The sequence below is a fragment of the Maylandia zebra genome, linkage group LG7 (assembly GCF_041146795.1).
Source record: "Maylandia zebra isolate NMK-2024a linkage group LG7, Mzebra_GT3a, whole genome shotgun sequence".
In the NCBI taxonomy this organism is placed as follows: Eukaryota; Metazoa; Chordata; class Actinopteri; order Cichliformes; family Cichlidae; genus Maylandia; species Maylandia zebra.
This window is the reverse complement of record NC_135173.1, coordinates 11,323,174-11,336,493: the sequence shown is the minus strand read 5'-3', so window position 1 is coordinate 11,336,493 and position 13,320 is coordinate 11,323,174. Positions and strand designations below refer to the sequence as shown.

The window sequence follows — 13,320 nt, the reverse complement described above, 5'->3', positions numbered from 1 at the left end:
GTCAGTGTGACAATTGTGTGCATGTGTGTGTATCAGAAAGAGACAGAGGAGGTTCTGTACTTACATTACCCCCTGGTGCACCATAATCTCTCCCACTTTATCCTTGGGGGGGAAGGGGGGGGGGGGGGGGGGGGGCAAAAGTGTGCTTGTATTGTTTCAGTTTCTCTCATTGGAATAAAGAGACCCCAGTTGTTCTAGACTTACATGGCACATTGTGTTAACATAGCAACTCTTAGAAAGCCATGTGTAGCAGATGGTGTTTCTTTGTGTGTGTGTGTGCGTGTGTGCTTGTGGCACAGAGGCAAAGTTAAAGATGTTAATCCTTTAAAAGCATCTAAATCACTGTTCTGGGTTAGTAAAGCACTAAGACCACTAGTGTAGTTTGTTTAATATATTATTACTGCTCTTTACCCTCTGTGCTGGCGAGCTGATTATTTACACATAACCCCAGTGAAATGATGAGCCTATTGCATTATGTAAGCAAGTACTATAAATGCCACTTTTGACTTTCAAAGATACGTTTTTGTACTGTTTCTGGAACTTTTATACTGGACTGCATTGTTTTGCGATATATCTTCGAATTCCTGTTCCCAAAACTCTGGAGCTTATCCTAGCTGTCATAGGGCAAGAGACAGAGTACATTCTGGACAGGTTACCAATCTGTCCAGGATGGGCACAGGGTTATGATAAATTTAGAATCACCAGTTAACCTAACCTAACCCCGTGCATGTCTTTGGACTGTGGGAGGAAGCTGGAGTTCCACAAAGGAAGGCCCCAAGTGGTATTTGAACCCAGGACCTGCTTTCTGTGAGGTGACAGTGCTAAATGTCCCCCACCGTGCAGCCCAGAGCACTGTTCCTTGAAAGAATATCAAATGGTTTTAGACAACAAAAGACAAGAGACTGACTGCAGATGGGACGGCCTTGATTTGTGCATGCCAAGGCTTTGATACACACTGCAGGTCCACTGGCACACACTCAAATTCACACTAACATTACAGCTGTTGTATGTAGGCACACGACATACACACTCAATCACATTATTACTCAGCCACTTAACTCCATCCTTTTACCTATTTGTAGCCCTCTACCCCTCCCAAAGCTTTGCCCAGGGCCCATCGTCAAGGTAACCGCCAGCACTCAACTCTTCCCAGACATCCTGGCAAGGTGAGTGGACACACACACACACACACACACACACACACACACACACACACACACACACACACACACACACACACACACACACACACACACATGCACACATGCATTCAGAATATCTGCTCTTTATCAGTATTTACTGCAAACAGACAAAGAGAAGTCTCCCTGGTCATTCCATAACAAACATATATAGGAAACACAAATTCTTCCATAATAACACGCTGACGCACTGGGGCCACAACTGTGTGAACCAGATCATTTCCTCACACGCAGTAGTAACTCTTTTCACGTATATGCCATTTCTTTGCCATTCAAAGTTGTTTTTTCCATCAGCAGATGATAGCTCAAGGTAGACGTCCCCCTCCCAAATCTGTGCCCAAAAAATCAGCAGGGATGATGTGGAGGTGGAGAAGGGAATCAGGAGTAAAAAAGGAGGAAGCTTGTGTTATTTTCCGTACCTGATAACCCTCCATCCTCTGCCTCTCTGTAGTCTGACCTGTCAGACGCTGTTTCCTGGAATTCTGATTCCTGAGGGGAGTGTTTGGAAAAGGGAACACAAAGGGATACTGTCAGTCATTGTCAGGTCTTCACTGAATAACAAACATATTAATCTAATCCACATGGCTACTTTAGGCTGCTCCCTTATTGACGAGGGTTCACCACAGAGGGTAGCTCCAAATGTTAGATGTTAGACAACAGACACCCTTTCTGATGCAACGCTTATATGTGGCTTGTTAATCTGGATCTCTCTCTTGTTAGTCAAATGTGTAAGCCAGTGCATTATGGAGCTTCTACTCACATGGCCATTAGTACAGGCCTTTAAGGGGCTGACTAAAGTAAAGTGTAGCTGTGCTACATGAAATAAAAACGAATCCAATATTTTAATGCAATTTGCACACAATAAAGGCAAAATGGGAACTGCAGTTATGCTTATTAACATACTAAACCCTATTTTTAATAGTTGTTTATAGAAAGAACAGTGTGCCAGGAATGTTGTCATAAAAATTTCAGGCAAAAGTAAGAATTATGTGGTTCAAGGAGACTATTTAGAGGCTTTACGTTTGTCTTATCAGCTTTATCTCTGTGACGACAAAACAAGAAATGCCTTTGCACATGTAAGTTTAGTTTCTGTGGCTGCTTGCAGTGGTATATTGTGAGATCTTTTATGTTCTTTGTTCTCTATTGTCCTCTTCAAACTAACCTCACCATTTGCCTACTAACACCATTCAGTAAACCTTTACTGTAAAGTGCAGTTCTGGACATGTGTGAATGGCTGTGTGGTAGAGGGTGATACAGAAGAGTTGGTGTCATTGTTTAAAGTGGAAACACATTTTTTATTTACCATCTAATCATTCTTCCTGTGTGTGTTCATGCACGCACGCGCATGTCTCTCTGTGTGTGTGTATTGTGCAGAATGTGCAGATATGACAGCAGTCGGCTCTGGATAAAGGAAGTGTTCCATAAACATGTCCGGCTTCGCAGGAGGGGTCAGAGATAAATGCTATGACGGATTTATCTCTCGCTGATATGGGTCCACACAGACACATAGATGAAGCCTTTTGCTCCAAGAGATCAAAAGCTGCATCTGTTACACTGGAAGTCTTAACAGAAACGTTAATGACTAAGTCCAGAGAATTACACCGTGGAATGGCTCGACTGGGCGATCACAGTTATTCAAAAGTCACCTTCTGTTGTTCACACACTCCTACTCATTTCTCGTACTTGGTATACTGCACAGTATTCTCATTGCAGTCATAAAAGGTCATATTGTTACATTCCACTCCTTGAACTCTACAACAATGGGGACTTTATTTCATACCTTGATGGTAGGAGTCAGAAAGGCTTCTTAGTGTAAGTAGTTAGTTGTTAACCTGATGGAGTAATATAGTATAATAGTGGTGCATATGATCAGATAATGCCTATGGTCCGGTGAGCATGAATCTGTTGTCAAGATGGAGGAAGTAAGGTGGGTGTTATGCAGACTTGTGAGAGTAAATATTGTGTAACCGCTTTCTGTTTACCACAGAGAATGCGAATTACATGCCTAAATAAAAAAGCTTTCTCATTCTCACTCTGATTCACCATAACATAGTGTATATTAACAACAGGGATTCCTGTGCGCATTCACAACCTTCAAATCAAAACATGCATTGTACTTTTGGCTACTGTGCAGTTCTACTCCAGTTGAATTTCGAGGCTACACAAAATCAAAAAGTGCTTTTATTTGATCTGGTGAATACTGGTTATAGTCAGCTCAGTGCTTTGGTGTCTAAAGGAGAAGATTCCTCATACCAACCTTTTGTATCACAATAACTTGCCATAAGATTTGTGTAACATAACTTAAACTTAATAGAAATAATGGCAAAAAAGATCTTCAAAGACTCACAGACAGGCCATGCAGTTGGCAGTTTACATTTCAGGATTCTTATTAATACACCACCCCTCTTCCTTCTGGAGTTTCCAATGCTATATGTTTCCAATATCAGTTTTAAAAATGCAAAAAGATGCATGTACACACACACAAACACACACACACACACACACACACACACACACACACACACACACACACACACACACACACACACACACACACACACACACTCATAGCACAGCACAGATGTATGTGTTTGAGGAACTTAAGCTACAGAGATCATGTTGAAAATTATCTCCGGACACGTTTCACTGATACATTATCTACAGCTGGTGGCAAGATACGTGTGTGTACATGTGTGTCTGCGTGGGTGTGTGTGTGTGTGGTGGGGGATTTTCAGAGTTTTTTTAACCTGATTAATAAAAACTGAAACTTTAGTTTCTCCTGATAAGAAAGGCGTTAGCTTGATTGAGCTAGATTACTCTTTGCAAACCCACACAGGATGAATGAACAGTTTTATTTGGGTTCTATGCCCCCTTGTGGTTATATAATTGATTACAACAATGCAATGCCCCAGCATGAAGGAAAATGAAGCAAGCAGCACATCTTTCAAATACCAAACAGTCAAAGTCTTAATGATCACAGTGTGGCTAGTCTTATTTTTCTTTGAGAATGTGTGTGTGTGTGTGTGAGTGTGTGTCATCATGGAAAAATATGATCCTGGTGACAGCTGCAGCAGAAGATGCCACAAAGACGGCTTCAGGTAATTTCTTCAAGTACTTATATGTGTGTTTGTGTGCGTGGTTATATATTTTCAACATGCATTGTCTGACCTATGAGTAACAAGGTGTTTGTGAGGGTGGCTATCTTATTGGCCACAAAATTCTTACCTCACTATGTCTGATAACAATGGAGGGTCTGGGAATGTGAGTATATTTGAGCTCCAGCTCTGGACTACACTCAGACTCCAGGATGTCAATGTCCGAGTGCTCAGATGGGCTACGGGACAGTGGAGGTGACTCAAAGTATGGGTCATCATCTTTATCCTGCGTGTGGCAGACAGAGTTTGGGTTGGTACCATTTATTTTTCTGGTCCTGGAGGAACGGGCAGATGTACAGCTGCCAGCCCTCTGAAGGTGTTTGTGCTGAAGTTCCTGCGGGCTGTCTGGTAGGGCTTCTGGCTGAGATATAACTGGATCTGCTGCTGGAAGTTCATGGTTATTACTGCTTTGCCTGGAGTTGTTTGCCTCCATAGACGGTGCAGGGTCAGTGTTAACATCAGCTGGATTACCAAAACAATGACCTAGAGATGAGCAAGGTAGTCCATGCATGCTGTCAGATTCAGAAATGACCAAGAGAATAAATAAAATAAATCCTGAAGGCTCTAACATCAGGCAGATATATGGTTTCCTAACACAGCAATAAATGCGTGGTACTTTCTTGTGGATCATCCAGCACTGGAGTCGGAGCTACTGCCATTTAGGTATTCATATCATTTAAAGGCACATGAACAGGCCAAGTTGCCAAGTTGTGATGTGATGTGTGAAAAAAAATCTTCATACCCAGGAAAGACTTTTGGTTCCACCCATAACAATTATTTCATTAATGCAATAGCGGTCCATTTTTCCTGAAGCAACCAGATCAACAGCTTATCCGAGGCTCGTCGTTAGAAATCCATAATGTGTCAGCCTTCTTGGTGAATTGATCAATCTGTTAACACATTATTCTCTCATTGAAAAAAACAAACAAACAAAAAAAAGGGGAAAACCCCCCCCCAAAAGCTAAACAAACCACAAACAGTATTTAACTATTAAGCAATTGTTTCTTCTTCTCTTCTCAGTACCTTATCTGCCACCCTGACAACCAGCATGAGTACGACTGTCTCAGGGTTTTATGCGCATACGTGAGTGCCTTGGTGTCTCATTACTCGATCAGGTAGTCCCTGGCTTGTTGTGAATTTGGAGGCTGGGGTTGGTCCACCTTGTTCCAGCTGGACTCTGGTTACCATCTGACTCAGGGTCAGTTACTAATACACTTGCCCTACACTTCACCACTATTAATTAATGAACTCATCTGATCACAGAGCAGCAGCTCAGGGTGTAAAGGTTATTGCAGCGTTACAGATGGTTGAATATGAGAGTTCAAGTTACAGGCAAACACCGTAAGTGATAGGCCTCAGATGAGAAAGAGAAAGGGGGGAAAAAGAGAGAGCTTGAGAGAGATAGATGGATAGAGAGAGAGAGAGAGAGAGAGGGTGGAGGCTGGCATCAGTCCTCACTGAAAAAGTGAGACGGTAGAAAGCCAGCTGCCTTTAGGTGAGAACTACTTGAATATTCATACAATCCCATGAAGAAAAGCTGGATCCATAGTTTTGTTGGTTAATGATTTTTCATAGGGAATATCAATGTTAGCATTGGGACCCAACATATTCTAATCCTACTTTGGTTACGGATGCTGGTTTGGACTGTTTCTTTTAATATAAACGGCACAGGCTCTGGATAAAGGAAGTGTTTGATGTAACCTTTATAGGCTCAGATATCATACTTATATTTTAGATCACAATTATATTGCATATAATATTTCTGATGGTCTAGTTGTAATTCTGATTAAAGATAAGCTTTAGTCTTCATTTGGTGCCAGCTGCATAGTTTTCTTAGTTGAAACCAAAATACTCTATGTAACTCCGAAATGACAACACAGGCACGGCTTCTTCAAGACGGGCGCTTCGCTGCATTTATTGAACGCCGTGAAAACTACAAACATAAAACACAAAGACTTTAAGCGCTTCAGTCTATCAAAATTAACACTTGTGCTTTAACAACGAAAATTACCTCGTGGCCGCCTGCCACTTCGGAGGTCCTAGAAGAATAGCTTTACAGTCTTGTGCATTCTAAATTAAAACATAAAATAATTAGAACACCATACATTACAAATTTTTACAATATCACAATACAGTTATGGCAAATGACAAATACCTTGTACCGCTGGTAGACTAACCAGGCCTTTGCAGATAGCTCGCTGGACTCCTTAGCGTGATTATTAAACGTGGGCTCACAGCCTATACTATCACGCCCAAACCTCGCGATAATAGCGGTGTAACAAAACTTGTTCTTTCTGACAAGATAAACACACCCTTACAATATTGGCCACAGAAATGTACAAGCAAGAACATTTTAACTGCTGGAACCATCTATTAAACTTCTTTATACATAAGCCATTTCTGTGACACTTACACTCCCACCAAAATCACTCATTGTTTGCAATGTGATTTTCTAATGAGCGTCAACATTAGAGTCTGGTTCACCTTGCATGTCAGTCTCCAGTAAAGTCACTACCTTGTGAACAGGTCTTTCCAGATATATCAGCCTTGTCCGTGGTTTCCCCCTGTCAAAGGTAGTTTCACTGGTCTTGAGCTTCACCTTTCGAACCTTGCCATCTGAGCTCTCTATAGCCTCTACTATTAGAGCAAGTTTCCATTTACATCTTGGAGCATTATCATCCTGCAGTATCACAATGTCATTTACTCGCAGGTTTCGTGAGACGTTCTGCCACTTCTGTCGCCGCTGGAGATTTAACAGATACTCTCGCCTCCACCTTTGCCAAAACTCATTTGCCAGAAATTGTACTCTTTTCCATCTTTTATTCAAGTACAAATCCTCTCTGCAAAACTCTCCTGGAGGTGGAAGAATAACCGAAGATTTCATCGTTAATATGTGATTGGGAGTTAGTGGCTCTGGTCCCAAGGGATCATTGAGATACTCAACACTTAAAGGTCTGCTGTTAATGATGGCCATTGTCTCGTAAAGCAGTGTTCTTAGACTAGCTGTATCGAGTCTGTTTGAGAACTTGTCCAGCATCGCTGTCAGTACACTTCGTACTGTCCGAATTTGACGTTCCCAGACGCCCCCCATGTGGCTAGCTGCCGGAACGTTCACCACAAATTCACAACCCATAGCTCTTTGTGGTTCTTGATCCATATCCTTCATTAACTCCAAAAGTTCTCTTTTGGCGCCCATAAAGTTTGTCCCTTGGTCGCATCTTAATTGCCGGACAGGACCTCTTATGGCTATCAGAACTCGAAGAGCGTTCATGAAGGCATCTGTCGATAAGTCATCTAGTGTTTCAATGTGCACAGCTCGTGAACATAAACACGTGAACAGTAGTCCATACCTTTTGACTTCCTTTCTTCCTTCCTTTACCATGAATGGCCCGAAACAGTCGACGCCACAATACGTGAAAGGAGGTGCTGTTTCTGTTCTCACTTCTGGCAAATCTGACATCTGTTGGACATTTGTAGCCTTTCTGTATCTTCTGCACTTAACACAATGGTAAATGTGTGAAGAAACAACACTCCCACATCCTAAAATCCATATCCCATTTGCCCGCAATTCATTTATTGTCATCCCTCTTCCCTGGTGATGTACACCTTCATGGTAGTGTTTGACGAGGAGGGCTGACACATGGGACTCCTTGGGGAGAATTGCAGGATGTTTTACATCATAGTGTAAAGTTGATTGAGATAATCTTCCTCCTACCCTGAGAACATCCGACTTGTCCAAAAAGGCATTCAACTGCTTTAGTCTGCTGCGCTTGTGCAGAGAATTTTCTCCTTGAGATCTGATCTTCTGTATTTCCTCAGTAAAGATGTCTTTTTGCACTAGCTTGATGATGAATAATTCTGTGTCTTTTCTTTCTTCAAGATCTGTCACTTTGTTCGTTCTTCGTTGAACACCCTTGTACTCTTTGATGAATCGCCTGAGCCTGGCAATGGCCTTGATAGCTCTCGACCAACTGGAGAACTTCTTTAAACGCTCTAGCACTGGGTTTGCTTCCTTCGAATGTACAGTGTGCGTATAGCCTTTACGGACTTCAGGATCCATTTCTTCAACCTCTCCCACCATTCCCTCTTTGACTGGAAGCTCTTGTTTCCAAAGAAAATCGGGACCTTTCAACCAGTTTGAATCTTTCAGCTGAGTAGCATTTAAACCTCTTGAGGCCTGATCAGCTGGATTTTCCTCTGAGCTGACGTGCTGCCATTTCCCAGGACTTGTGCTTTGTCTTATTCGTTGAATTCGATTGGCGACAAATGTGTGAAATCTTTTAGCATCATTATTTATGTATGCTAATACGACTTGTGAATCTGTCCAATAATATTCCTGTAGATTTTGGATGTCTAGTTCTCGTTTGATCACATCTGCAATGCGAACTGAAGTCACGGCCGATGACAGTTCGAGCCTTGGGATGGTTGTTTGCTTAATGGGCGTTACTCTTGCCTTGCCCATGACGAGTGCACAACTGACCTGTCCTTCTCTACCTTTTGCTCTGAGATATGAACATGCGCCATAACCACTGAGGCTCGCATCCGAGAAACTGTGCAATTCGTACTGCACAATGTCCGCATCTTGCGAGTAGCTTCGTGGGATCTTCAGAGCTGCCAACTTGGGCAGGTCTCGCAACCATGCTTCCCATTGTGGTAGAATGTGATCTGGGAGATCCTCGTCCCAATTAACTTTGTCCTTGCACAACGTTTGGAGTATCTGCTTTCCAATTAATATGAATGGGGCAACGAACCCAAGGGGGTCAAAGACTGAAGCAACAATCGAGAGCACCCCTCTCCTTGTCAATGGGTTGTCTTTAACTTGGACTCTGAATTGGAATTCATCTGCCTCTATGCACCATTGCACTCCAAGTGCACGTTCAATGTGGAGTTCTCCAAGAGCCATGTCCTGGTCTTTGGCTTTAGCTTGTTCCTCTTGGGGAATAGCTGCAAGCACTTCTTTGTCGTTTGACACAAACTTATGCAGATGTAGGTTGCCTGTTTTACAAAGTGCCCTTGACTCGTTTACCAACTGTATGGCTTCGACTGTTGATGTCACACTAGCGAGTCCGTCATCGACGTAAAAACCTCTTTGGATGAACTCAATAGTCTTTTCGCTGAATCTGTTTCTACCTTGAGAAGCAATATGTTTGAGTCCGAAATTGCAGCATCCGGGAGATGAAGCTGCTCCAAAAAGATGCACTCTCATCCTGTACACTGAAGGCTCAGAGTTTAAATCGCCTTTGTCCCACCAAAGAAACCTCAAATAGTCTTGATGCTCCTTGATGACGTGGAATTGGTGGAACATCCTCTCCACGTCACACATGATGGCGATGGGGCCCTTTCTGAATCGACATAACACTCCAATCAGTGCGTTGGTAAGATCTGGTCCAGTCAGAAGGTGATCGTTAAGAGATGTCCCCTGGAAACGGGCCGAACAATCAAAAACCACACGTATCTTCTCAGGTTTGTGGGGGTGGTATACTCCATGGTGTGGTATATACCATGCTGCCTCCTTATCCAGTTCTTGCTCTGGGACCTTCTCTGCGTCTCCACGGGTTATGATGTCGTCCATGAACTTGACGTAATCCTCATAGTATTTCTCATCTCTTCTGAGCCGACGTTCCAACGACGACAGTCTATGCTCAGCACATTGTTTGTTGTTTGGAAGATTCGGGTCGTCGGTTTTGAGTGGCAATGGGAGTTCATAGTGACCGTTTTCCTTTCGCCTTATGCCTTTAGTCACCTTTGACATGAACAAAATGTCTTCCTGAGAGACTGGATTGTCATCTGTTTCATGCTCAGAGAAATCAGATCCCAAAGCCTTTATTACATCAGCTGGACCCACTTCCTTCACTTGAGTTCTGCATACAAAATGCACTTCTTGCCTGAGTTCAACTGCTTGTTGTACTGCAGGAGTAACTTCTCGAACAATGATTCTGTGGCTTATGCCAATATCATCATTGTGATTTTGAACTTGAGACGTACAACCAACTATGCTCCAGCCGAGATCAGTTAGCTGTGCGTAAGGCTGATTCTCCTCACCTGCAATGACTTCCCGTGGAAGAAGGGCTTGCTGACAGTTATAGCCGAGAAGCAGACCAACTTCGCATTCAAGCATTGGAGGTAACCTATCTGCCAGCCTTTCGAGGTGAGGCCAATTCAAAGCAGTTTCAGACGTCGGGATGTGTGATCTGTTCACAGGGATGAATTCTCTTGTATAGACCGGTGGCAATGTAATTCTCTTTTCCTGCTTGTAGCCTCTAACTTGAAGATTTACCAGTTTCTCACATGGTATGACTGTTGACTTGGCGGACATGGTCGATAGTCTTAAATGAGCCTTACTCTTATCTGTGTCGAGACCCTGGGCTACTTCATCCAAGATAAAGGATGTATCGCTCTGAGAATCGAGGAGGGCATACACTAGAACTTCTCTGTCTGGGTGATTTTTTGATGAAACCCAGACAGGTAGAATGGAGGATGTCAGTGTGCTCGAAGTTACTTGAGTTACTCTATTAGAGATTGCGGTTGCTGGTTCATCTCCTTCGTCCTTATCTCGAGAGTTATCATTCGGTGCAGGCATTATCCTTTTACGCTCCACAAACTTGTCATCATGCAGACACGTGGGATGCTTCTTCTGGCATTTCTCACACGTATTCCTTTTATCACACTTCTTAGAATGATGTCCCCCCTTCAAACATCCAAAACACAGCCTTTCTGCTTGTACAAACTTGATACGATCCTGGACTGATTTTTCCATGAATTTGAAGCATTTATCCAGTGTGTGACCATTTCTTTTGCAGTAAAGGCAGGTCATGGGATTTATGTGACTTGAGGTGGTTAAGTGACTTGAAGTTGCGGTTAATGTTTTAGCTTGAACGACTTGGCTGCGTGAGTGTTTGGGTTTACTGATTTCCAAACCCTTGAGTGCTTGCATTGAAGCTATGGGGTCACATGCTAGGTCTGCTTCAGTGGATACAAAGTCTGTAAACATGTGAAATGATGGATACTCTCCATTAAGGGTTTTTCTTATTTTCATCGCTGCGCGATTCCATCTTGTTGTCAACCAGTCTGGAAGTTTCAGCAAGAGTTTCTGAATTTCCATACAGTCATTGAGAACCTCTAATGTCTTTATGTGTGGCATCGCAGCTTCACAACTTCTAAGGAAGTCAGCAAACTCTCTCAACTCACTTCCATCCTTGGAGCTTATTTTAGGCCAACTGTGAAGTTTGTCTCTGAAGCATTTCCCTATAGTGAACAGATCTCCAAAGCGCCTTTCCAGCACCTCCCAAGCTGCATCATACGCTTCATCTGTGCCCACTAGGAGAAATCCTTCAACCACTCTCTTTGCGGGTCCACCAAGGTACTTCCTGAGATAATAGAGTCTTTCGTTCTTTGGAATGTTTTTTCTTTCAATCAAGGTCTCAAATGACAACTGCCAGTCCTTGAACTTTAAAGGGTCACCAGTGAACAGTGCAGGTTCCGGAGTTGGAAGACGATTAGCACTTATTGCGTCTGCTAGTATGCCGACTAGATCCAAGTTTGGCTGTGGATGAGTTGCTGAAGCGGCAGCTTGTGTTGCTTTAGGGATAAATGGCGGACTTGATGCGTTTCCTGCTTGGCCTGTGGTGCCCTTAGGTTGCACACCAGGGTTTTGTTGGGCTTGGTTTATGACTGTGGGAGTATGTGGAACAAATGCAGGGTTTGTGGCATTATGGGCTTGGATTGTATTTGGAGCTTGAGAGGGAACTTGTGGTGGAGCAGGGATTGCTGAGGTTTCGCTCTCAGTTTTGATACTGCGCACTAAACTACGACTTTCTGAAATACTTTCAGCTTCTGCATAAACCTTTACTTTAGCTCTTGCAGCATTAAATTTTTTAACCTCTTCCAAGCGTTCAATCTTTCTGCGCTGCTCCTCCATTGTTTGTTGCCTTTCCAAGTTTTCAAGTTCCAACTTTTTTAGTTCAGCTGCTTCCCTTTCTTGATCCTCCATTACTGCTAATATTTCCTGACACGCAGCTGCCTCAGCCTCTGCTTCTATTCTTTTAATTGTTTGTGAGTATGACTGGCTTGAACCACTTTTAGACCTTCGTGATTTTGACCTTGATTTAGTACTTTCAGATCCTAAGCATGATCCAACATCTGGCCATGGCTCTTCATCACCATCTGCAAGGTCTCCTTGTAAGTGTTTTTCAGCTCTTCTGACAATGAACAAGGAAAGTGACGTACATGCATCCACTTTGCGTCTTTCATCTGCATCAGGAGTTTGTGTTTGCCGTATTTGTTCATAAATGGTTTGTACATCTTTGCAGGCAACATTTACATTGTTGATGAGCTCATTCAATTCACTCTCGGAAACTTCATTTCTTAATATTACTTTGCTCAATCTTGCTTCATATCTCCATTTTTCAAAAACAACAGCATATCTGTGTTGGAGGCCTTTGAGTTTCTTCTCTTGAAGCTCTTTACCCTTTTCTGTTAGTGTTCTTACTCTTTCACTTTTACGAACAGTCTGTAGTTCTGTAATTTGTTCATCATCATTTTCTTCCACTTCGGTAAGTGATACAGCATGGTGCTCTTCGAGATCTTTGTCAACCATCTCGGGAGTCTAGTTAAATGTCATTAAGCGCACTGTGTTCAGATTTCAAATACTGTATACTTTAAGTGCACCTTTTCTTACAGGACCTTGTAAACTTCACTCAAACTACAAAGCATCACCTTGAAGTACAGTAGAAATAAATAAACTTTGACAAATGTATTATAGAAACTTATTGTGGCTCTTTAAACTTGACTTAAACCACTATTATTCTACCTTTAACACTGTCCCTTATTAATTTCCACCTTACTCCAGTTGTACAACGTTGTTGCCGCTGTGCTTGGCTGCTTGAGAACGGTGAGCTTATGCAATGGCGCCCTCTTGTGTCGCTCCAGTTCACCGTCGCTCTCTGCAGCTGCCGTCTTCGTAATTA

The 13,320-nt window shown here is 42.7% G+C and overlaps 1 long non-coding RNA gene across 1 annotated transcript; it reads right to left on the bottom strand.

The window, feature by feature from the left end:
• Positions 1–6,241: 6,241 nt before the first annotated feature.
• Positions 6,242–6,805, bottom strand: LOC143419640 (uncharacterized). The gene is made up of 2 exons (XR_013099654.1): positions 6,366–6,805; positions 6,242–6,287 (listed from the first exon to the last, which is right to left on the bottom strand). It is a non-coding gene; the product is annotated as an uncharacterized LOC143419640 (long non-coding RNA).
• Positions 6,806–13,320: the final 6,515 nt, after the last annotated feature.